General features: G+C 38.2%; 1 long non-coding RNA gene across 1 annotated transcript; it reads left to right on the forward strand.

Annotated features, from left to right (window-relative positions):
- The first annotated feature begins 7,220 nt into the window (after positions 1-7,220).
- LOC120497958 lies at positions 7,221-26,259 on the forward strand. Its single transcript, XR_005626597.1, has 5 exons — positions 7,221-7,293; positions 18,169-18,278; positions 18,634-18,746; positions 19,658-19,837; positions 26,228-26,259. It is a non-coding gene; the product is annotated as an uncharacterized LOC120497958 (long non-coding RNA).
- Positions 26,260-26,719: the final 460 nt, after the last annotated feature.

Consider the following 26,719-nt stretch of genomic DNA (forward strand, 5'->3'; position numbering starts at 1 on the left):
TCCCCTTATAACACCCCAATTTTACCAGTGAAGAAATCAAACGGGTCTTATCGTTTAGTACATGACCTGAGAGAGATAAACAAGAGGACGATAGCTAGGTTCCCGGTGGTGGCTAACCCTTACACATTATTAAGTAAACTAAGCCCGGAAAACCACTGGTACAGTGTAATTGACCTGAAGGATGCCTTTTGGGCTTGCCCCTTAGACGAAGCGAGCCGGGATTATTTTGCCTTCGAATGGGAGGACCCAGAGACTGGGAGAAAACAACAGCTTAGATGGACGGTGTTACCTCAGGGTTTCACAGAATCTCCTAATTTATTTGGACAAGCTTTAGAACAAATTTTGGAGGATTACCAAACCGAACCTGGGATAACCCTGATACAATATGTAGACGATCTATTGTTAGCAGGGAAAGATGAGGAGGGAGTACGAAGGGAAAGTATAAAACTTTTGAATTTCCTGGGGCTCAAAGGACTAAAGGTTTCGAAGGCTAAGCTACAGTTTGTAGAGGAAGAGGTAAAGTACTTAGGACACTATTTAAGACGAGGTGAGAAAAGAATAGATCCGGAAAGGGTGCAGGCTATTCTATCATTGCCAACCCCCAGGAACAAGAGACAAATTAGACAAATCTTAGGTTTAACAGGATACTGTAGACAGTGGATAGAGAATTACAGTAGTAAGGCCAAGTTTTTGTATCAAAAATTGACTCAGGATGGGTGGATGAAGTGGACTCAGGAGGATACCGAAAACCTGAAAGAATTAAAGGAGAGCTTGGTGCATGCTCCAGTTTTAAGTCTCCCTGACTTAAAAAGACCCTTTTATTTATTTATTAATGTAGAAGGGGGAATTGCCTTTGGAGTACTAACCCAAGAATGGGCAGACAAAAGGAAACCTGTAGCGTACTTATCGAAACTTTTGGACCCCGTAAGCAGGGGATGGCCTACATGTTTACAAATGTTAGCCGGATGTGCCTTATTAGTTGAAGAAGCTCGGAAAATCACCTTTAACAGTAGTCTTAAGGTCTTCTCCCCCCATAATATTCGGAGCGTAATGCAGCAAAAAGCAGATAAATGGATATCAGACGCTAGGCTTCTGAAATATGAGGGGATTTTACTAGAAGCACCAAATTTTACCCTAGAAACAACTACTATTCAGAATCCGGCTACCTTTTTATTCGGGAATGTGGAAGAAGCACCTTTAATACATGATTGCTTAATAACTATTGAAGAACAAACTAAGATTAGGCCTGACCTGGAAGAAGAAGAGCTAGACGGAGGAGAAAAGCTGTTCATAGATGGGTCCTCCCGGGTGGTAAATGGGAAACGCCAATCAGGATACGCTATTATCGGGGGCACAGACTTAAAAGTGGTGGAATCAGGGGCCTTAGATAAATCCTGGTCAGCACAAGCCTGTGAACTATATGCTATCCTAAGAGCTTTGAAGCTCTTAAAAGGGAAAGAGGGAACGATATATACTGATTCCAGATATGGGTTTGGGGTGGTACATACTTTTGGAAAATTATGGGAGGAAAGGGGATTAGTAAACTCACAAGGGAAGGGATTAGTCCATCAACAATTGATAACTGAGGTATTGCAAGCCCTGAGGGGACCAAAGAGAATAGCAGTAGTACATTTGAAAGGCCACCAAGTAGGAACAGACCTCAAGATTAGGGGTAATAATGCAGCAGACCAAGAGGCTAAACGAGCAGCAACTAGAGAGATGCTCTTAAGAGAAAAACCAAGGGAGCAGGATAGTCAGGAAGATCCAGCACTGGTCTTCACTCCTGAAGAGGAGGACAAATTGAAGAGAATGGGACTGTCTAAACTCAATGGGGAATGGGTAACTCGGGATAAGCGGAAAATATTGCCAAAAGCCGTAGCCCAAAGAGTCCTATATAAACTACACCAAGGTACACATTGGGGAGCACAAGGGTTGGCAGACCACTTTGCAACCCAATACATGACTATAGGGCTACATGATATCGCTAAATATATTACCAAGAGTTGCCCAACATGTTTGCGGGTTAATCGAAGTAACCTGAGGAAACTACCCCCAGGGGGTCGGCCGTTGGCAAAAAGACCCTTTTCACACATACAGATTGACTTTACTGAACTTCCCAAGGTAGGGCGGACACGATACCTTTTGGTAATGGTGGACCACCTTACCCATTATGTAGAAGCATTCCCAACTACCAGAGAAACCGCCCATACTGTAGTAAGAATCCTATTAGAGGAGGTAGTGCCAAGATACGGGGTACCTGAAACCATAGACTCAGACAAAGGACCGCATTTCACCTCAAAGGTAACCCAAGATCTAGCTGACTCCCTGGGAATAAGGTGGGAGCAACATACCCCTTATCATCCCCAGAGTTCGGGAAGGGTGGAAAGAATGAACGGAGAAATAAAGAAACAGCTAACCAAATTAGTATTGGAAACTAAATTGTCCTGGGTAAAGTGCATACCCCTGGCATTACTGAACATTAGGACACAACCCCGGGCGGACACAGGGCTATCCCCCTTTGAGATGCTGTATGGAATGCCCTACAACTTGGAAAAAGTACAGATAAACCCCAATATCAGTAATAAGAGTCTGAACAGTTATTTGATTACCTTGGAAAAATACAGGAAAAAACTATGGGAAAAGGGAATGTGGGTTCAACGACCTCCTTTGAATCTTGTATTACACCAGGTTCAGCCAGGAGACTGGGTGTTAATCAAGAGTTGGAAGGAAAATCCTTTAATCCCAAAGTGGGAAGGCCCATATCTTACCCTGCTTACCACTGACACTGCGGTGAGAACTGCCGAAAAAGGGTGGACTCACGCCAGTCGAGTAAAAGGACCAGTGAACCCTTCCAACTTCCCTGAGCATCCACAGAACTCTCGGTGGAGAATAAAAGGACCCCCAGACGGCCTAAGACTGACATTCACCAGAGCACCAGAAATGGGCCGTCATCCCGATGACTGAGCAGTGGGAAAGGCTAGGACCAGCGGACCAAAGGAGGGTCCAACGGAAGCTGTCATTAACTTTGCAGCCGTACCTACTAAGTTTAGCACGTTTCAACTCAGCAGCTCGAGAAGCCTTAACGAATCCTCCAGACAATTGGGTCTGGTGGATTGAGACTTTTGGACTCCAAGAGGAACCCTCGTTCCGACCTCTTAAACGCAGTCCCTGCTGTAGCTGTGGGAAAGAACTTTGTGAGGCATGGGTAGCCTTTAAATGCGGTGGTTGTAATAAGGTTTATTGGAAAGAACAGAGATTAATATATCACTTGTGGTGCGGGAGGTGTGCAGGCGAAGATATTAGGAGGGGAGATTGGGCTCTAGTATTAGAGAAAGAGAACGGAATACCTTATACTCAATTTCGAAGTGTGTATGAGACCCCAGAACAGCTCTTGTTAGCATGGGCCAGGTGGCGGATTAAATGCTGGTTGACAAAGTGCCGACAGATCGCCAATTCCCGTATTCTAACTGCAAGGTGCCGACATACGGTACCACACTTAAGGACCTCAATAGTTGGACCCCTAGGAAAAGACACAGATCCCGACACAGCTTTAAATAATTTGGTTGCTAAATTTGAACGTCTACATATCAAGAAAAGCCGGGCCAATCCGTCCCTGTTATAAACTTTGTAAAAGGTTGCAGTGAGTCCACTGCCAGAGAGGGAGGGTTCCCAGAAAATACTTACCAACCTCGTTGGGAGGGATAACTAGGGAAAGGACTCTAGAGTGTCCTAACCAGTCTCTTGGTCCTTACAAGGATAAGACTCGTAAGCAAATTGATAGCTATAGGTGCGAATCCCTATTAACCCTCTTAAGAGGCGAAGGAGGTGCAAGCCCCATCCCTCAGAAGGTCCTTGCCGCCGAGAAGATAACAGCCCTCGTAACTAGCCGCAAACTAGTTGACGAGCGAGGCGGAAGGATACTTAACGAAAGGATGGACTTGCACAAAATGGGAGCACCAGTAGAGTTTACAAGCAGGGATCAAAAGGGCCAAGGGACTCAAGTTGAAGAAAGGGTGAAACTGGACAGGCTGATTATTCACACCCATACTGGCAGTGGATGTTACTCAACTTTAATGCGAATATTGATGATATGGCTATTGATTAAGAAAACATCAGGGGGCAGCGTAAGCCATGAACCTTTCAGATGGTCACTTATCAGGTGGGAAGATCAACGAACCATAGCAGCAACCACAACTTCAGGAGTCCCCTCCTTTAGGTGTCAGCTGTGTGACATTATCCAGGCTAAACCCTGTTTAAACAAGATAGGGTTTTATATGTGCCCAGCGTCGAATCCAGGGAAACCATACTGCAACTATCCTGGACACTTCTATTGTGGATATTGGGGATGTGAAACTATAGCTCATGGCTTTACCCCAGGAGGAGGGAGGGACCCATATGTAAGAGTCGGATGGTACCCATGGGGCTGTACCCCTCCCCGATTTGATTTTGCCGGCGGAGTGACAACGGGGGGGGACTGCCAGTCCATTCAGATAAACGTGACCAGTGACAAAATTGATGACCCAGTTTGGGTCACAGGAAAAACCTGGGGGGCAAGATTATGGGAACCAGGAAAGGATCGGGGGGGGCATTTTCTGATAAGGAAGGAACCAGTTCCTCATGACCCGGAACCCGTGGGGCCGAACCCCGTACTTACTGAAGAAGGGAGTAAGAGAGAAAAAGGCAATGATTCATTGATAGAAAATCTTGCAAGGAAGCCGACTCAGTCGGGAGATTGGCCACTAACAGCTCAACCCGCTCGGGAGTATAGTATGCTGTGGAAAGTGATGCAAGCTACATTCAGAGTTCTCAATACTACAAACCCAAATTTAACCAATGAATGCTGGTTGTGCTATACTGTTAACCCGCCTTTTTATGAAGCCTTAGGAACTACAGCAAAACCTAGGAGAATTAACGGAACCAATCCACGGGAGTGCCTTTGGAAGAGAGGCCAGGACAGAACCCCAGGGATATCAATAGTTCAGGTAACAGGGAAAGGGAGGTGTGTAGGAAAAATTCCATCAGATAAAAAACACCTGTGTGAAATAGATATGACAACCGTGAAATCTGAGAAACCGGCTAAGTGGCTTCTTCCTGCAGTGAATGCCAAATGGGTATGTAATACACTGGGGGTCACTCCATGTATATCTATACCTAATTTCAATGAGACATCCGAATATTGCATACAGGTTGTGATAGTTCCCCGAATTATATACCATCCAAAGGAATATATATACGAACATCAGAACACTCCTGAACACCATTTAGTGAAACGAGAACCCTTTACAGCCACAGCTCTCACAGTAGCCGTCCTATTGGGCTTAGGAGGAGCAGGAGTAGGAACAGGAGCAGCTGCCCTAATAAATCAGCAAAGGGGTATGAAAGACTTGAGAGCCTCAGTCGACGAAGATCTAAGTAGAATCGAAAAGGCAATAGATGGGCTAGTCAAATCAGTAAGGTCTTTATCGGAAGTAGTACTCCAGAACAGACGGGGATTGGATATATTGTTTCTACAACAAGGAGGGTTATGCGTAGCATTGCGAGAGGAATGTTGCACATATGCAGACCACACTGGAATAGTGATAGATACCATGACCGGCAAGATTATGGGAACCAGGAAAGGATCGGGGGGGGCATTTTCTGATAAGGAAGGAACCAGTTCCTCATGACCCGGAACCCGTGGGGCCGAACCCCGTACTTACTGAAGAAGGGAGTAAGAGAGAAAAAGGCAATGATTCATTGATAGAAAATCTTGCAAGGAAGCCGACTCAGTCGGGAGATTGGCCACTAACAGCTCAACCCGCTCGGGAGTATAGTATGCTGTGGAAAGTGATGCAAGCTACATTCAGAGTTCTCAATACTACAAACCCAAATTTAACCAATGAATGCTGGTTGTGCTATACTGTTAACCCGCCTTTTTATGAAGCCTTAGGAACTACAGCAAAACCTAGGAGAATTAACGGAACCAATCCACGGGAGTGCCTTTGGAAGAGAGGCCAGGACAGAACCCCAGGGATATCAATAGTTCAGGTAACAGGGAAAGGGAGGTGTGTAGGAAAAATTCCATCAGATAAAAAACACCTGTGTGAAATAGATATGACAACCGTGAAATCTGAGAAACCGGCTAAGTGGCTTCTTCCTGCAGTGAATGCCAAATGGGTATGTAATACACTGGGGGTCACTCCATGTATATCTATACCTAATTTCAATGAGACATCCGAATATTGCATACAGGTTGTGATAGTTCCCCGAATTATATACCATCCAAAGGAATATATATACGAACATCAGAACACTCCTGAACACCATTTAGTGAAACGAGAACCCTTTACAGCCACAGCTCTCACAGTAGCCGTCCTATTAGGCTTAGGAGGAGCAGGAGTGGGAACAGGAGCAACTGCCCTAATAAATCAGCAAAGGGGTATGAAAGACTTGAGGGCCTCAGTAGATGAAGATCTAAGTAGAATCGAAAAGGCAATAGATGGGCTAGTCAAATCAGTAAGGTCTTTATCGGAAGTAGTACTCCAGAACAGACGGGGATTGGATATATTGTTTCTACAACAAGGAGGGTTATGCGTAGCATTGCGAGAGGAATGTTGCACATATGCAGACCACACTGGAATAGTGATAGATACCATGACCGAGCTCAGAAAACAATTGGAGAAGCGAAAAAGGGAAAGGGAGATCATCCAACGCGGATCCTCCCATGGGGGATGGAGCTGGAGCAGCACATGAAGCTCTTCCCACACTCGGGGCACTCACAGGGCTTTCCTTAGTGGCGCCTCCGTTGGTGTTGGGTCAAGGTTGAGCTCTCTGAGAAGCTCTTCCCACACTTCCCACACTCGTAGGGCCTCTCCCCGGTGTGGATGCGCCGGTGCCTGGTGAGGGAGGAGTTGTGCTTGAAGCCCTTCCCACCCATTCTCGGAATCAGCAACCTCCTCATGTAAAGGAGCTGTAAAAACTTCGTCAGTGATTTGAAGTAATTCAAACACTTTTAGCTCTACTTCTTAAAAACTCTTTGAAAATCAGTAAATCATGCCAAAATGGCAGAATTTGTTGCAAAAAGGAAGTTTCAAAAATTTGCCCAAACTTTTCTTAAAAAAAAAAAAAAAAATTTCATACTTCTTATGCTATCATTAAGTGACAAACCTTCAATTGCAAACAACTCACTTTGATTACATTAAACAAGAGAGATAAGCAGCTCTGTTTCTTTTCAGTTATTGGCTACAAGAAGAAAAGCTTAAAATTTAGTAGCCTGGGATTGGAAACATCTCTGAAGATCCAGTAACAAGTCAAGTAAGTAACGGATATTTTCCAATTTTTGTTTTTGTAAGAATCCCTGCTTTTCAAAGAAAAAAATATTGTTCCAGTTTCTTTGATGGCTACCTCATTTTGCAGGTATTTAAAAGAAAACATTTAAAAATTAAAAAATAGATTATATATTACTTTTTCTCATTTTGCTTTTGGCTGCATATTTTCATATAAAAATTATTTTTAAACACACTAAACATTGAAACAATATTATTGCAAAAACATTATTTCATACAAGAATAGCAGATAGCAATGATCACTTGGAAAAAAAAGTGCAATTTATTTATATAAGTTGATAGCCCAGAGGAACCCCAGAACCATAAAATAAATACCCATAACATTACATGAGATAAATGCAGCTTCTGCAGAAGTCATTTTCAAAGCCTAATTAGAACTTTTTTTTTATTTCTGACAGAAATCTACGGCTTGAATTAGCAAATAATAATAAATATTTATTATTCAGATTAAATTTAGATTTTTTCCTTTACCCTTTGAGACATACCTGGAATGGGAATGGAACACATACAGTGTATTTTTAATATTATAGGCAGAGAAAAATCTTCAGTGTAGCAATATTTTCATATTAATATATTCTCTATGCTTTACTAGGATATTTGCAGAACATGTAACATGTTAGGTCACTGCAGTGTGTCCCAGAACCAACATATCATTTTTAGCAACAATCTGTGGCTACAGTAGCTGGGTATGGCCAGTACAGTGCACAGAAAGTATTTTCTGTATTCAGTTGGTTTTTTGACATTATCATATCCTTTAACACTTTGTCAATAAAAAATCCAACTATTTTTTTTACATAGTATAAGAGAAATGCCAATAATTCAGTTACAGAAGATTCATTCCTATCCAAAAAAATTAATGTCATTTAGCAATGCCAGAGATTCAAGCTCAGCATAGAAGATAAAAGTCCAACAATATGTTTGCCTGTATCCGGCAACCTCACAGGCCAATAATTTTGTCAAAGGTTATATATGCAATAACATATATGAACATGTCTCAACCTTCATAATTATGACACAACTCTCAGAATGTATAGAAGATATTTCAATTGTAGAAAAATTCCATTTTGAGAGCATTGTGATAAGTCTTCCTATAGCTCACTGTAACAAGATTTGGGGTTTTTATGAAGATGAATTTTATGCAGCACACAGATCAGTCAGAGCTGAAAGGGTGAATAAATTAAACCCATGTTGCACTTTAATGTGATGTGATTGCTGATTGACAAGTATTGCAATATGTAAACATTCCATTCTGAGCCACCAGTTAAGATCCAATTAGCGAGAGATGCCTCTGCCCAAATTAAGGGGCAAACAAGACCATATGCTGAAGTCAGTAATATGGGTTTTATTTAACAGTAAATGTGAGGAAGAGAGAAGGAAATCGAAGAGAAAGAAATAGAAGAAAGAGAAAGGAAAAAAAAGAGGGATGGGGAGGAAAAGAGAGAAGGGGAGAGAGATAAAGAGGAAGGAGGGGGGACAGAGAAAGAGAGAAGGAAGGAAAGGGAGGGAGAGCAGTGAATAGAGAGGGAGAGACGGACACAGAGAGAGAGAGAAATCAAGCTATCAAGAGATAGTCACCACCAGTGTACTGGTGGTCCTTCTTCACCCTGGGCTTCCTTGTGGTGGGGGCCCCAGGGCTGTTCTTCCAGAGGGTACCATCTTTATACAGCCCAAGTTTCCAGGTATCCACAGAGGTATATTCCCAAAACTTGGGATGATCTTTGCATGATCAGTGATATGTGTATGAGCAGTTTGCCTCAGTGGGAATTCTTGTCTGGGTATGTTAAACAGAATGTTCTTACTAGATCTCACTTCTGCAAGGGCTGGAATTAGTGCCCTCCAGTCTCAGATTCCTCCCTTCCGTGCTTATCTCAAGTTGTCATTGTGGGAGCTTATCTTATGTCATGTTCCTTCTGTGGCCTTGACAGTGTTTGAGACAGGTAACTGTGCCCTTGACAGTGTTTGAGACAGGTAACTGTGCCCTTTAAGACCTTACAATATTCTGTAACTATTTGTTATTTCCCTGTTTCTTGCTAATGGCTTATTCAGTTAATCCTTACCTTCCGACATGAATTCGAATGCCAGTAATTGTCTGACAGGTGCACTTGCAACAGGTAGTCTTGGAGGCACTTAAATTTGATCTAATCCAGCCAAACAGTTTCTGTCTCTACTTATTTCCTGTGTTTCTGAGCTTCAGGGTTGGAGAGGGTTTTTTGTTTTGGGATTGGTTTTGGTTTTGTTTTGGAGTTGTTTTTCATGGTTGGTTGGGGTTTTTTGAAGGAATAATAGGTTCAGAACAGAAATGGGAATCAGAGTATTAAAGGGTCATGTCTCTTATATTGTATTCTATCCAAGTGTCTAGTTTTCTTATTAAAACACCTTGTTTTTCCAGGATGTGTATCAGATATGTTGATGAAATTTATTGTCTCTAAATCTGAGCCCCAAGCTACTAATTTTCCACCTTATTCATCTGATTCAAACTCCAACAAGAGTACAGCACTGCTGTATTACAAAAAGTTATGTAGATTATGTTGTACTTCAACAGGCAAACACAAAACCTGGTAGTAGCTTCAGCTGCTTGCTGGTGTGGTGATGATATTTTCTGTCCTGTTATGGCTGCTTGGATGTTCAAAAGAAAGTTGAGGTTGAAGGTATAAAAAATGATGCTTTTTATGGCAGACAGGCAAAGGCATGGGCAATCAAAGAGCTGCTGTCATTTTTGGCTGAAGACCAAGCAACTTGGAAAAATTCATTGGAATTCTTCAGTCCACCTTTATACAGAATGAGACTTATAGTCAAAATTATTTTTAATAATCACAATTTTACAATGGTAGGCTCAAAATGCTGAAGATACATTTTATGTATTAGGAGTTAAAATATCAGATTCAGAGGCTTCTGGCAATGTCTTTGGTGTTGCTATAATTTCAGCATCACCTGACAGCTTTAATAAAGATTAGTGAGTTATTGCAAATAAGTTGCTTATCATGTAGCTTTGCACTGGAAGAATATTTACTGAAATTAATGTCAGTGTTAGTGACAGTGAAACCATTTGGCAAATCTAGCAGGACATTTAAAAATTAATAGAGAAATAATAGATGTATCTTGCCCTCCTTCTCCCTGTAGTGTATAAACTTGAGGATTCTCATATCAGGTAAGCCTAAGTCTCCCATCTAATCTAAAATAAATTTTAATAATTAATCAGATATAAAAGTATCAATATCTCTTCTGAATTCCAGATAGCAAGCTGCCCAGAGTTACCGTGTTCAGATAAACCTTAAACATATTATCTTTGACCAGTACTTCTCTCCTATTTTCTGTGAGGGGCTTGTGGGCCGTGAAATACAAAGGCACAGTTTCCTCTATGCTTGTTAAAGATTGTCCATCCTTATTTTCTTCAGATATCAGAGTACAGTTCAGCCTAAGTGGAGAAAAATACTGCTTGTTTTCATTGCATCAAGGAAGATCCGTGTAGACTACAAAATTTCCAATTTACGTGGTTGTGTGCCAAGTACCAAAGATGAAACTGGGAGTGGGGAAGGCAGGAGTAGGGCTGAGGCATTTAAATCACACTACACAAGTGGCAGAGTGATCCATACTAGGCAGAGCTTACTGGGATGCTGCTGCTGTCCCATGGATTATATCAGCCAGAATGGATCACTTGAGCAAGGCAAAGAAATTCCCTTTACCTCTGCTTTTGAATGTGTCTATCCACTCCTCTGTCCAAGTTTTATGTCACATCAGGACAGGAATTGAAACTCTAAATTATAATAAAATTAGGTTTGCATTTTGGAGGGGAAGGTTTTTTGTTCTTTTTTTCTTGTGCACTTCAGTTTTTTTCATGTATTACAAAATTACCTAATTAAATAATTGACTCCATAAATTACCTAAATTACCTAAAAATTACCTAATTACCTGAACTAATGTCAGGCATTCAGTATCAGATTTCTTGTTTTTCAGAATACTTTCCAAAAAGTATATAAAGGATTTAAATAAATCCTGATAAACATGAATCTAAGGGAAGTTTTCTGAAATGTAAAGTCCATATGTTTGCTTCTACATTTCAAACCTTAATAGTACAAGCAGTTTCCTTTTAGCATTCACTCTGGATTTTTATTTACAATCTGCTGAGAACAGAAAAAAAAACGTTAGTGTGAGTTGCCTTACCTTAAACAGTGGACAATGAAGCCAACACGTAAAACCATAGATTAACATGTCAGAGTGTTATTGTACTCTCTCAAAATAGTAGGTCTACTTTAAACAAGACTGTGATTTATGATTCAGAATAACACAAACTCTCCTTCTAAGTCAATAAAGAAGACATCTAGGAAGAGTAGATCTAAGCTTCTACAAAGCTCAGAGATTTTACCTTTTATAAAGTCAAATTATCTGCTTTCAGCACTGAAATTGTGCTTCATTTTGACAAAAGGATCTGATCACTGGTGTACAACAGCCTGACTTAACCACAGGCTTCACTGGAAGTGTGCAGGAGAGGTTTTGTGAATATGGCATTAAGAATAACTGGTGGTTGTCTTGTTTTGGTGTGAGCAAGAAAATAAATACAAGTAAATGTAAATGATGGTTCTTAGATGGCAGCTCCTATTAAATTTGTGTCTTATATTAATAATTATATTTCTGAGAAAATGAAAGAACTGTAAATGCTATTGATTTCAGAATTTAGTTGAAGCTATAAGAACCACAGGGTTTGTCACATACAGAGTAAACAAAGGTGACTTGACAGATCTTCACACACAATGGAATTCAATGCGGTTGAAGCTGAACCTGCAGAAGGCAGAGCAAAAACATGAATGACAACTGTCTAGTGTTCACAAAGGTATCAGATGCTGGCATGACATTTGCTGATGTGACTCACAGAATCACACAATCACAAGGTTAGAAGAGACCTTCAAGTTCATCAAGTCCAACCCAGCCCTAACACCTCAACTAAACCACGGCACCGCGTGCCACATCCAGTCTTTTCTTAAACACATCCAGGGATGGTGACTCCACCACTTCCCCAGGCAGACAATTCCAGTACTTGATCACTCTAACCATGAAAACCTTTTCCTAATATCCAACCTGTATTTCCCTTGGAGCAGCTTAAGACTGTGTCCTCTGGTTCTGTCAGTTGCTGCCTGGAGAAAGAGACCAACCCTGCCTGACTACACCCACTTTTCAGGAAATTTCATTTTAAATGCCTGCTTTGTGCTGAATGTAAGATCTGGAAAAATAAAGCAAAGGATGATGTTTCTGATTCCTGCATATTTGAGGGAAATGCTTTCATTGACTTGAGACGGGAAAACACCCAGCAGATATTTTTGCAAATACAGCACAAAACATACGCACTACATATACTGAGATCTAGTTCAGTACATTTGAACCTCTTGCTTTGCTTTTCTTTTCTACTGACCATGTCAGAACTTCTGCTCATCATCTTTATATCATACTTGCCAGACTGTCTTAGGAAAAAAAAAAAGAAAAATATACAGAAATTTTTGTAACATACTATCAAGCCAACTTCTGAATCAGAGTGAAAGTATTTCGCAGAAGATTAAAATCACACTAAATCTGTCAATGCAAAATTCTAAGTCGTGTTCTCTTAGCTTTGTGGGGGATTTACCTACTGAATCCAAGTGCTTACACAACTGTGCTAAGATATTTCAAACACAGCCTTCAGCATCACTTTAGTGGAAGAGGAAAGAGCTGCCTGTCAGAAATTGCTAGCGTGGCACACACTGAAATCTCCAGCTGTCTTCGAGTAAGGGCAGGATTTCTCTTTGGAAGAGCTATTTCCATTAGTGATGGATGCTGTAAGGGCTTTCTTATATGGGCAAATGGACACTTGGTGTGTATAATTGTATTTCCTTAGTATCATTTACCTAAGTTCAAAATGTGTAATTCATTTAGTGTTTTATAAATTGTTGTTTTGAAGCAGTGCCAGAAATGAGAACAAAAGTCCGAATTACCATAATATTGTTTTTGATATGGAGCACACATATAAATGGAGGGAACCAAATCGAAACATAATTCAAACTCATTATAAATAGCAGCTTAACACTGAAATGTGCTGATATGAAAAAAAATAAGTACAGGATTAATTATAGAGAAAAATAAAGTGAACGCATGCAATAAAGTAATTAGTTGTGAACTTGTTCATAGAAAAAAGAATGTTTACCCTGTTCAGAGACAGATTTAAGATCTACTTATAATTAAAAAAATCCTTCTAATAGTACTAAAGGACATTAAAAATTCGTGCAAAATATTTAATCAAATGATAGGGTTCAAAATACAGGAAACTGCATGTACTTTCATTGCAGAGCCATGTGCTTCACCAGTTCTTAGATATAAAAGCTATATAAAGATATATCTCAGAAGATATAGCTTCTGAGCTATAGAATGGCACTGGCCTCACTATCTGCTCTATGCTAGTTTTCCTGTAACGGATTGGATTTGGTAATGAAACCCTTCCAGGCTGTTTTTGAGCACAAATGCCCCTTGCACCAAATGGAAATCAACTTTTCACATGATCAAACGTCATCAGGACAACAAATTACTGTGACAAATAATCACCTTTTCTGCTTCAAGTCTCCATCTTTGGAGACCTTTGGTGTAGAATTTATGGGAAATCTAAATGAAAAGGAAATGTAGAATTATACCAAAGGTTAGGTGTCAAGTATACATATCCTATAAGAGACCATGTTGCCAGGCTAATAGGGAAAATGCAGCAAGGTAAATTAAACGTTTCAAAGTTTTCAAAAGGCATGTAGCTCTTGGCTTTCTTGTTAGACCAGTGTTTGCTTTAGCAAATTACTGAAATTTGCCACAGTCCAAAGATGCTCTTCCCTTTAAGATTGTGTGCAAAACGTTCATCAATGCAATCCCAAACTCACTGCTCTAAGCTGGATCACGAAGATATTTCAAAGCATTAAACAGAGTGAGAGTCCAAGGGTCATGGCCTTATCTCTGATCTCTCATTTGAGCAAGAGGGTGGTAAAGGCTATTCCAAAAAGTTCATGGAGCCAGTTGTCTGTACAGAGAGAGATGAGAAATGGTCTCTAAGCACAGAAAGAGCAGTCATTCCTGAACTTTTTTGTTCCAAAAAGGATTGAATTTTTTTTGCACTCATCTGTGTACTTTATATACATATATGTGTTTCAGGAACAGATGAGAACCCTCTTATATGAGATAATTTTTGTTTTTCTTCCTTGTTGTATTTTATCCATGAGACTTCCCTCTCCCTTTCCCTTTCCCTTCCCTCACATTTAACTTCAGGCCAAAGCCAAGACCCACTGATTAGATGGAGTGTTTTTGTGGGTTTCAGAGACACCATTTTTCAAAAGTCCTTAAGACAGCACCACTTACAGAGAGTGTTCTGGATCCTTTATGTTGTTACATGGTGGTAAATTTTATAATCTACTGCTGCATAGGGTGCTAATAAATGCCTCTCTAATAGGTGAATACTTTTATTCCTAAAATGTTGATTACTCTAAGTAATTCAGAAATCTTAATGAATAGTTATGTATAAGGAACTAATTTTGAAAATGAGCCTTTGGAGTGCATGAAAACAAAAAGAAATGCAGTTTGCTTAAGAGGTCCTGATGAGATCAAAGAAGTCCAAAAGAAAATGGAACTCTTGGACTTGACAAGAGTAATTTTGCAAAGTGTGAGCAGATATGACTCTCAAAAAGAGTAAGCATCCAAATAAGAGGCATTTAATCTTACAATAAAACAGTGCTTGAAGCATTTGCAAACATTCATCACATTCTTTCAGTATGGGCAAGGAATATTTTAACCTGGATTGTCACTATCCTTTCTGGCAGAATTCAACATATGAATACAAATGGCTTCTCCACCTAGCTGGGTAAGAGTAACAGATTTGAGATGCCTTTGCACCCACTCCTGGCTTAAAAAGAACACAGCTGATGGAGAGGTTACAGGCTGCTTTGGGTATGATGTTTCTTGTGGCAATAGTTAAATTAAAAATTTTGACTGATATGATGTCCTGGTTGATATGCTACAGTTCAGATCTTTATTCTTGTGCATTTCTTCCCTGTGTTCACTTCTTCTTGGGAATTTATTTATTTATTTATTTTTTGAGCTCAGTCATATCCTTTTGCTCACAGGCTTTCAGTAAGCTTCTTATTTTCGCTTGTCCTTGAAGTAAAAACTTCAGTATTTCAGAAGTTCTACAGTGTTTCTACTGTCCTGTTAAACTTCAGGTTCTGGGGAGGTTGACCTTTATATTTTGGGTGGGGTTTTTTTGGTAAAAATGTAAGCCTTCCTTTTCTGTATGATTTTTTTAAATTTTCCCCAGAGTGTCTGAGAAAAATCTTCCAAACAGCTTCAGGCTTCTTACTCTTTCCTTTCAACTCTGTACACAACACATACAAAAGTTTCTGTTTCATTATTTTTTTCCCTCTGTGGAAATAAAGCCTTCAGAAATACTGCCTTTCTTTTTGCTTGCCATCTAGTCGTCTTAGTCTTTCATTTTAAGTATCCAGGTAGAGCTGAGTTTAATGGAAATGTCTATTTTTCTTCATTTGCTTTCAGATAAAACTTGATTATCTCATGACGTCTTGCATTAAAATTTGAACAATAAAGGATGATGCTGCCTACACACTGAGCACTGTGTGTGCTAAGGTAGATGCCTAAGGATTTGATGTGTCTGGTGGGCAAACCTTTCTGAGATCCTCATGCAGGTCACATACGTTCTCCTGTCCCCAGCTCAGAAAGCATTCTAGGAAACTTCACATGGTAGGAACTCAGCAATGCTGCAGGAGTGTGATTAGACTTGTGAGTCCTATATTGGTAAAAGTGATCTTTTAATTGCTGGTTTTAATTCAGAAATTACACTGCAAAGCATTGCACCAGATGTTTTAGACTGTGAGATTAGGAGAGGAACATTTGAACTGCCAACTACAGAAATAAAAATGGTTCACTCTTATGCCTGTAGTTCTACAGAAAACAGTATATTATTAATTTCACATTGCCATGCTGACTCCGGTGCACATAAATTCTCACTTATAATATCACTAATGAGAATCAGCACATAGACACAGACAGTTAGTTATCCCATATTACCTTCCTCAGGAGAGTGGATTTTGGCAAGTGAGTACACCTAAAAATATTCTGTGGTAAACACCTGGTGTTGTGAAAAGTGATCTGCTCCATAAAGTGTAAGTTGTTATTTTTTGTCATGTCACTTTCTTGGTTGGTGATCAGCTGCCAAAGATTGAAGTGACTTCTGTGGGATGTCAGGGGAGGCAGTCTGGTTGAACAGGGTGCTCTGCTTTTCTTCCATTGCTATGATTCAGGAAAGCAGTGGCTGTAACACAAAGTTCAGAAAATGCTTCTGGTGGTCAGACAACCATTTTCTCTAGAAAGGGCAGTGAGTGATGGATGAAACTGCAGTAAACCCCAAGTTCATGCAGCTCCCAGCAAAAGGAACTCCAGAGCCTGACAATTTCTGTCTAGGGTCATGAAAGATGTTTTCAGTGCTTTATGTAGGCCTTTAGTCCTAAATGTCCTGGCTTTGTGCTCGGTGAGCCCATAATGGATAGCACAGGGTTTAACTTCCCTCTGCGATTCCTCCTCACTGTGTCTGGTTGCATTGCAGACTTTGCTTCACGTATCGTTTCAGAGCATTCTCAGGCATCCAAGCTGGTGACACCCAGGCAGTCAGAACTCCAGCTTACTCAGAAATTCACTGGGAGCCCCATTATTGGTAATGCTTCATATATGTTCAATATTCTGAAAGTGGTGAATCATGGTTTCAGTACGGAGGAAGTGGGATAAACTTAACAGGTAGAGAGGAAGTACTGGAAATTCTGGAGTTTTCATGTAAGTATTCAACACATTTTGGATCCAAAATTAATAGCTAATAATGAAATTATTTAACCATTCATTTGAAGTAAAATTTTTTGAATACTGCAATATTTCTAAAACACTAAACGAGTAAAGAATTTTATTCAGATATTGGAATTTTTGAGAAAGGAAAACAACTTTCAGTGCAGCCACTTTGGAAAACATAGTAAAAAATAAATAAATCATATTATCAGTGAAAAAAAAGAAATAATCCTGAAGGAACATTTAATATTTCCTTATATATATATATATATATACAAAGAAATGACCCATACTGCTTTAATCTGGGGTGGGATTGGTTTCAGTTGGCTCCAGTGATGGATCAGGATGCAATTATTTGTGACAGATATGAATTTCTTGTAGGTATTTTATACAAAAACACAGAGAAGTGACAAGAAACCAAATAGGTATTTGGACCACAGCGGAAGTTTAATCTAGCTTTGAAACACGTTTAGTTCTGTAGGAGTGTACTGCACTCGTCCCTGAATGAGATTCAGAAATAAAATAAACAGATTATGATATCACCACAATAAGCATGACAAATGCTCCAATTTGAACAGGAATCCTGTCTGAATGTTAAAAATCCCCTTCCAGGTATTGCCTCTTGATTTCTAATTTCCTAACCATATTCATTATGAAAAATATATGAGATATCAGTGAGTCCATATTTTAATAAACAGGAAAAGCATCCAATTAAAATTCTCTGAGAGAAAGTATTTTTACTACAAACACTAAGACATGTGTGTGTGCATCCGCATATACCCTTTCTCCATTGCAAAACTTTTGGGTCTGATTTGGGTCTCTCTCCAGTAAAAACTCTTCATGGGGGTCCTTACCAATATTGTGTTTTGTCAGGTGCTCATAGGAGTATTTACTGCACCATCTCTGTAGACCAAGCAGAACTAGTCTGAAAAATTGAGTTCAGTGTAACACGGTGAAATTTAGAGATATTTTCTGACAGCAATTTTTTTTACATGATATGCAGGTGAAAAATGGATTGATTTTCATCAGGTCTCAAATGTATATAACCTGGTCTTCTTCCAGCTCAAGAATGATGATCACTCATAAACCTTCACAGAGAAATAGGAAGAGGAGGTAACATAAAGAAAATAGAAATATATTTTGCATTTTGATTAAGTTTATTTGAAAGGCATTATATATGACATTAAAGTACTTGTTAACGTTCTCAAAGACATTGCTGACATGCATGATTAGTGATTGTAGCATCAAAGTCTCCTTAATCTGAGTATGTTTGTTATTTTTTAATATGCATATTTACCTTGCTGAGATTTTCCATTTGTAAATTGTTTTTACACTTTCATATTTTGTGAAACTATTCCATGGCTTGAGTCTGAGGTAGAGCTCTTATTTTGATCCACTGTTGCTTGCTCACTGTAATTTTAAACACTATCTTTTTCCTTGTTTATAATACCTTTTTCCTATAAAATAGCTGTCTTTAACCAGAAGGTTCTACAGAAGCTGGGAAATTTTAATGAACATTTGAACTGTGATACTCTGGCTGATGGCTTGGAGTTTGAGCTGGACTGCATGATCTTCTTTATGGTAAGATGAGTTCTAAAACCTAATTCATTATTTTTTAACATACTGTGATTAAAGATTTTGGAAGATTTCTCTTAAGATTAGTTGCATATACCTGGTTATCCTGTGCAAAATTTAGCAGAGTCACACAAACCACTTTTTTTGGCTAAGTTCATATGGTACACCAAATAATACCTTTGTGTATACACTGCATAACTTGTATTTTCATTTGTAAATATACTTTGATTAGCTATTTATTGGAAGATTGAGATTTGGTGGACCTAGAAAGAAAATAAGATGATTCTAACATAAAAGTAAATTGTAGGACTTATTTATTAAAAACTGTAAACTTATTTATCAAAAAAAACCAAAAAGTTATTTATAATTGGAAGTGATCAGTGTGCTTCATGTAATCTGACAGTAAATGCCTCCACACCCAGAGGGCTACTTAAGTTCAAAATCAATTTGGTAATCTTCCAGGTGGAAATTGCAATAAATTAAGGTCATTTCTCCAAGCAATGACAAAAACACTAAGTAATAGAGCTCCTTCCTTTATGTTGAATCACATAAGTAGAATTAGAGCCTATTTAATTACGTCTATTGTTGAATGTTTTGATCAGGCATTTAAATACCTGCTTCAGGACTCACAATCATATTTCTCCTTGCTAAGCTAGAAACATTAAACCCCCAAGCAATCAGAGCAGGCATATCTGTTCTGCACAAAAGGATGTAGGAGAAAACTGCCAAACAAGTAAAGCTACAAAGGGAGGGGATAAAAAGGGGACAAAAAAAGGCCAAGGCCTACATATTGTGGGTTTTTGCATTTCATTTAAAATATATGTTTTAAATAAAATATATGTCTATTTTTATACCTTGCCATTACAGTCTGTGGTTTGTTTTGGTTTTGTTGTTTGTTTTGGTTTTTTTCCCAAAAGGTATAAAGGCCTAGGAAATAAGGGCAAGTAGGAATTTTCTCTTCTCATTTGTGCACATCTCCATGTAATTTTGCAAGATATGCCATATCTCCAAAGGGGAGGCTGATAATTGCAAAATACTTTGTGGGACAACACAGCTAGATTGTCTCTATCTTCTCTGAACTCCAGAAATGACATTAGGTAAGTACTCTCATCTTCTAATTTGACCACATGGGAAAAAATCCTTTCGGTACTCAGAATTTGCTTCTTGGTACTTTTCCTTGGTGGCATCTTTAACCAAACATCTAATTTATTCAGTTTCACAAAAGAGATTTTTGGAAATAAAGGTGCAGTCCTCAAGCATCTGCAGTCTTTCATATGTTTTGCGTGTGTCAGTCATGGTAGCCTGACTATGACTTTTTGACTTTTGAGATTTGTTCAGGTTCTTTCATAGTGGGACTGCACTAAGAGAGATGATGCAACTTGAGGCCACCATGTCCCCTCTAAAAGAACAGACTAAAAATTTTTGGGGGAATTCTTTGCTTTCCATTTACTCAGTAACTTAGTTTTGTACTCCCCAGTCCCTTGCTTTCCTTGCATTTTTATCTGGAAAGCAAAGAAGCAAAGAAACTTAGTTTTGTACTCCCCAGTCCCTTGCTTTCCTTGCTTTTTTAAGGCAATAAGAATAGAAATTTTATTCTTTTGGGGCTTGGAGAGGTCAAAAGGAAAGAGAGCACTATGCTGACTGGATGAAATTGTATAGAATTCATTCAGGCTATTGGGTCTTATGAGCAATAGACACAAAATTTGCAAACATATGTGAAATTCATGTTTTTCATGTTTAAACTCTTTGGCCTATTCGGGTAAACTGACATGCAATAAGTTGACTCAAAAAATGCAAAGAAGGACTACATTCAGATGGATTAGTGGAAAAGCCTGTGCAAACTGTAGTTGATGTTGACAAGTGAACTATTGAGTCTGTGTTTTATTGAATTTTGTTCAGTTAAATAATGTATGAAAGTGACAGAAGGAAATGTATTAAACTTATACATATGGATGTTACAGTCATGCATGAGCATTTTGGACATAAAAAGCTACTTAATCATCTTTCTCAGATAATAATGTTTGATGTTGTTCTCAGAAGTACTTTAAATATAAGCAGATAGTATTAATAAAGCAAAGGAATTGAATTTTAACAGGAATTTTGGTCGTTCATGAATATTCATCTAGGTAACTTCTGCCTTTGGACTAGACACCCATGATTTTCAATTCCAGCATAGCATGACTGTAGTCCTGAGTAGTCAATTAAAATCTTATTATTCATAACAATAGATGAATAAACCAAGACCTCCTACATAGATACAAGCCTATATTGTAAGAGACATTCAATTTCATGTAGACAAAATTGGAAGTTTCTGAACAGTAATTATGCTTTTGCAATGTGTTATAATTGGACAAATAAGGTTGAAAACGCTTTTCCTTTTATATTCTGTAGAACAGTGTTGAGTGAGATATGCTAAAAATACATGAAATCAATTTCTCTTGCTTATTTCACATGGCATTTTATGTTCCATTGCACATTTATAATTAGACTTTGGGAGTATGCAAATGGTACAATGAGTGACAAAATGCTAAATTTTTAAAAACATATTATTATAGTAATGTTTAAAAACTTTTTAAAAAATCTATACTTCTACTATGTCATTATCAGTGAGTGAATTGTGGGGGTTTCAGAAAATGGAGGAAAAATGCAAAATCTATTCATTGTAGAAAGATTATAAAGGACTCTACAATTACTTAATCCTTGCTTAAGGGTTTGTAAATTCACTCTGTATTTTATCTCACTGGTGAGGTATTTCTTCATTGAAAGAAGAAAGTTTGGCCATTGGCTTCAGCAGAAGCCGAAATTTTTACCCATAAAGTGCAGAGTATTGTAGACATTTCACTTATTTTCTCAATAGGGTGCTTATTATAAGGTATTAGAGAAGGTTCTCCAGGTCTGTACTCAAATAAATTCCATCCCATCAATATTGAACATCATAATGCCATTCTGGGTTCCAGCAGCTAAATTCTCCTTTAGGAAGGATTGAGTGAATATATTCAAGTAACAAGAATTTAAAAATGCTGTGTTTTGGAATCCATTTCAAACACAGATGTACTCACTCAAAGCTCTTTTCAGATTCAACCCAACTCCCCTTATCTGGCTGAGTGGTCCCACTTACCTGGAAATTTCCACAGGGATTCACATGATTTGTGAATGTCCTGTCTTGTCTCTCATGTGTTTTTTATGTGAGTGGTGCTACTTAGTGTGAATCTCATTACTCACCAGCTGGCACCTGAGTAGAAATGTTCAGAAACACTAACATACATGTCAAAACAGGTTTTGTTTTAAGATGCATGTAAATTAGTAATACTGTTTAACTGAAGACTCTGTCGTCTTGAGGCATATTGTTTTACAATTGAAAAGGTTATGTTTTGTGTTTCTGCATACATAGCACAGAACAGTCTCCTCTAACAAGCTAATTTGAAAGCTAGCTAAATATAATGAGATTGTAGATTTCTTGATAATGAACTGTGCTTTGCTGTGAGACTACTCTTTTTCTTATCCTGAGATAGAAAATAATGCATGCTTGAATTTAAGAAAATGCTTTATAGTGTGGTCAGTAGGCATGGTTCACTTAATCCCACTTTAATTTAAATGAGGGCTGGAAGGGCTCCTGTATTGATTGTATAGAAAGCTAAAATATAAACAAATTATTAAAAGGAGCATTTGCTTATTAAGTAGTGGTGATCTGAAACCCACTATCACCTGCCTGAATGGTTGGTTTAGTTTCAAAGTTGCAGATCATAGAGATGATTTTAAAATTCTGGCAATAAAATAAAGGAAAGGTTAGAACATTTGTTGCACTTTCTCCCTCCTTTCAGTGTTTCATTATTAAAGTGCTCCTGACAGAAGCAGCTTTAGGTTCTATGGATACACCTCCTTTAGGACAGACATTTTCAGTCTTGACAGGCAGGGAAAAAAATTTAAAAGTATTAGAAGATCTCAGACAGAGCTTAATACCCCTGCCAACCCTGCATGCCATAACACATAAAACTGATGCTTCACTTTAACTATCTGTTAGTGTTTCTATTACAACAGCATCTCATTGTACCCCATTGTACAGTACAATCCTTCCTCCAACAGCTTGTGATCTTATGATCTTTTTCAATGGATCCCAGTAACCAAATGGAGCATATAGAAAAGCCCAAAGAAAAGCCCATAACATCTGAACTCATAGACCTTTTAATTTCAGAATTGTTGAAGCAATAAACTGTGCTAGCAGCAATAGGGAAGAAAAATTTCAGGTTCCTTTTGTTAGTTCCTAACAAGGACCCACCCCATTCAGCAGTGCCTAGTGTGCCAACCAGCAGACTAGGTCAGAGTACTTTATGCAATTTCATTATAAGCCCTGCTATTGGGAAATTTATAAGACTGCTATAAAACTTCACTGAAGGCTGATCAGTGCCAAAGAACATTCCTTTTCCACTCAAAAATAGCGTGGCTACTGTTGATAAATGATAGGGTTGCAAAAGTGGAGACAGAGAGAAATTTGCAAAGGCATAAATTGGGGTTTGACACCCATTCTCTCTTTCTTGGAATAGCAGCCAATAAATTCAAAACAAGGAGAAGAAAAAACTGTTACACAATTCCTGTGTAATGAAGCATAAATTTTGATTAATAGCTGGAAGTAACAGTGGAAATTTCCCTGCATAATTCAACCCCTGCCCCCAAACAGGAAATTCCGATTCCAACTCTGTCTTCCTAAACTTGTAATTAGATTTTGGATCATGCTTTTTTGGTGATTGAAACTTTAAAAGGACAAGTGTGCTAGAGTTTCAAAATTATCTTCTATAACTTTTCCTTCATATAATTTTATACCTGCCCATATTGTCATTTTAACAACTTCCTGCTGTGATAAATTGTAATGACTATCTGTCCATGATCACCTGTCAGCTATAAAATATTGCAATATACATTTTGAAATTGGACAAATTAATCTTTACGAGATAGACTTTTTCACTGTCTTATTTTCTTACACACCTCTGTAATATTTCTTCTTCTAAATATGACTGCCAATTAAAAAAAATTAAACAAGGACAGTTAGAAAAAGGAAATTAAATTTCAGGTTGCCAAAGGACAAAAAGTTTGAGCAATACACACAAAAGACATGGCAAATCAGAGTTCTTCTTACACCTCTATTCTTCAAGGATGTACAGATAATATGTGTTATAAAATCTGTTAATTTCTATTTTAGAATAAATAGTGGGTATGCATGGTATTTTCAAGTATGTATTATCTGGATATGTTTTCTCATTTCCATCAACAACACTGATTTCTAGGAAGGTCTGGTTGGATATAACAGTCTCCCTATAAGCACTCTGCCTCCTCTCCAAAAACAAATTAGTCATGTTCTTTTGCTGCATGTTCTTAACCCAGACACATTAAAAAAAAAAAAAAAAAAAGGTAGCTACCCATGAGAACACAAGGAAAAGGGGATGTTTAGGAAAAGGTGTTTCTGACTATTAGTCTAAAATGAACAATTGAACAATACCTCTATTAACAACTCTGCTGGTTGTAACTTCCTTTCTTTTCTCTGGTGTTTCAACTCTCTGTGATGGAAGATGAAGAGAATGCTGCTTATGGAAGGCAATATAGTAGAAAAGAATGAATGCAGAATGAATATCACTAGTAAAGGGATGAGTGGTAGTAAGTTCTTGGAATACAAGAACTAGAGGATGGGATGCTCTGGCAAATTACCTACATCCTCCTGAGTCCTTAGGTTTTGTTGAAACAGACTGACTTATGGCGTACAGAATATCTACCTTCTCCCTGTAAAATTCTCTGACATTCAAAGAGAAAATTCCATAGATTTGCTTCTGCAGAAGACATAAATTATGTCCGGATAAGTAAAATTTCTTAAAACATCTTCTAGTTGAAGTTAAACCGCTATCCAGGTCAAACTGGGAATTAAAAACAGCCTTGTACCCCCTATTGCAAATGACAGAGTTTAGTACAAAATTCTTAATTAATTTTTGGAAGGAACAAAGGGCCTGTTAGAAATGTGAGGTTATCTTATCTCGTTTAGAATTGTGTTATCTCACTGCTCTCATATATATATTGCTATACATAAGGAATAAAGGAGCAATAACATTTTTGATTTTTCTATACTTATCATTCATCATTATATACTATATCATTCATAATTTCATACATACATTTATACGTATTAAAAAGTATTTTATGTGCTGTGTGTAGAGATGTTTTGTTGTGATGTGGAAAATCTGCTTTTCACACTAGTAAATGGTGGCAGGATTTTTTTTCCCATATGTGATATGGCACTGAAATATTAGGAGTATGATTTTGCAAGAGAATAACAGTTTTAAATATATTACATGTTTAAAATCCCAACTGAACATAATATAACTTTACTAGCTCATTTCTCCTGAGGCATCAACACCATTTATCACTAGTACTTCCATCTGGCATGTCTGAACTATCATGATCAGCATTTTATGGGGAAATGAAAGCATTCAATATGGTCTCTCTTCTCTAATGCTCTTAGGTCAGATACCATACTGCTGCAGGGAGAAAAGATGCATTTTTATCACACACTTGAGAGACATCCATTTGACATACTTTATATTTTCCTAGGCCAAGACCAGCCAAGCTTTTCCTTATTTGCACTGTCCTGGCATGGGGTCATTTGCTATAATAACAATATAAAATTAATGTCAATGCTTTTTATACTGCAATGTTAAAGATTTGGCTCATGCACGCAAATATCTGGGGGCTGAAACCCGAACTCTAGTAAATCTTTTCAAATTTTAGAAAGGCAATGGAATCTCTTGCCCAATATTTTGTCCCCAAGAAAATGCTTTGTGTGGTTTTCCTAGCTGAGGTCTTTTTGAAGAGGTAATAGTTGCTCTTATTTTCTCATGGAGGATCAATGGAATGTCAGCCGGTAACTTAATTAAGTGCTTCTTGTAGTTTGGGTTGAAAACTTGAATTCCATTGAGTAAAAATATTTGGCTGCTCCTTTTCACACCACAAATTCATGAGTTTCTGTCAATTTCTAAGCCTCAGCAAATCATTATTCAAAAAGCAGTGTTAGCACAAATGTGTTTTATCATCAGATCCTTCCCAGCCATTTGTGATCATTTTAAGATGGAGAAAAAATTGTGGAATAAAATTTTAGTCTATAACTTTTCATAGGTCATAGCACAATCCTTAAATTCTTTAGAACTCCTCCTAATAATGTAAACCTACTTACATAATTTCAAACTCCATTTTTCAGTGCAACATTAAAATAAAGACATTCTTTTTATTTACATTATATAAGCCATGAAAATGTACAGGTAAATTTAACGTAATAGGATGTGGTGTAGTTTGCTTGGAGGTTTTGGATAAATTTTATTCTGAGCATTGCCTTTTATTGCCTCATGATTTTTGTTGGTTGGAAATTATTACATTAAGGGAAAGAATCTTCCAAAAGTTACAATTTATATGGTCACCCTCATCTCTCAAATTTCCCTTTCATTCTTTTTTAGTATCACAACTGAACCAAGTCCTGTCAACATCTCCTGCAAAATGGCTAATCAGGTATGTCTTGCACAGGACTGTGGTATTTGTTTTACATGTGTAAGCATGGAATAAGTCAACAAAAAGCAGTTCTTCTTTATCTAAATCCAGGTCCATGTTGTATTAGCGCATAGCTAATAATATCAAATTGGGGCCTGAGCTCAAACACCAGCTCCATAATTGCAGTCTAATGTACCAGAAAATCCAGATGTATATACAAGGAAGACTGGTGATTATTTTAAATTCCTTGTCTCTACCGTGAAACCTGACTTAAGCATACTATTTGAGGGGTTTGAGCAGAGGAAGAACCTCTCTCATCCCAGGTTAACACATATGAGCAACAGGAAAACCATTCCAAACCTACAGGTTCTCTGGTGCAAGTGACCTCTTAGCTGCATTCCAGTCCTCTGGGTGGTGGGGTGGCACATGAGTGACTCCACTCCTGACACGAAATTCTTGTT

The sequence above is a fragment of the Passer montanus genome, unplaced genomic scaffold (assembly GCF_014805655.1).
Source record: "Passer montanus isolate IOZ18808 unplaced genomic scaffold, ASM1480565v1 scaffold14, whole genome shotgun sequence".
Taxonomy (NCBI): domain Eukaryota; kingdom Metazoa; phylum Chordata; class Aves; order Passeriformes; family Passeridae; genus Passer; species Passer montanus.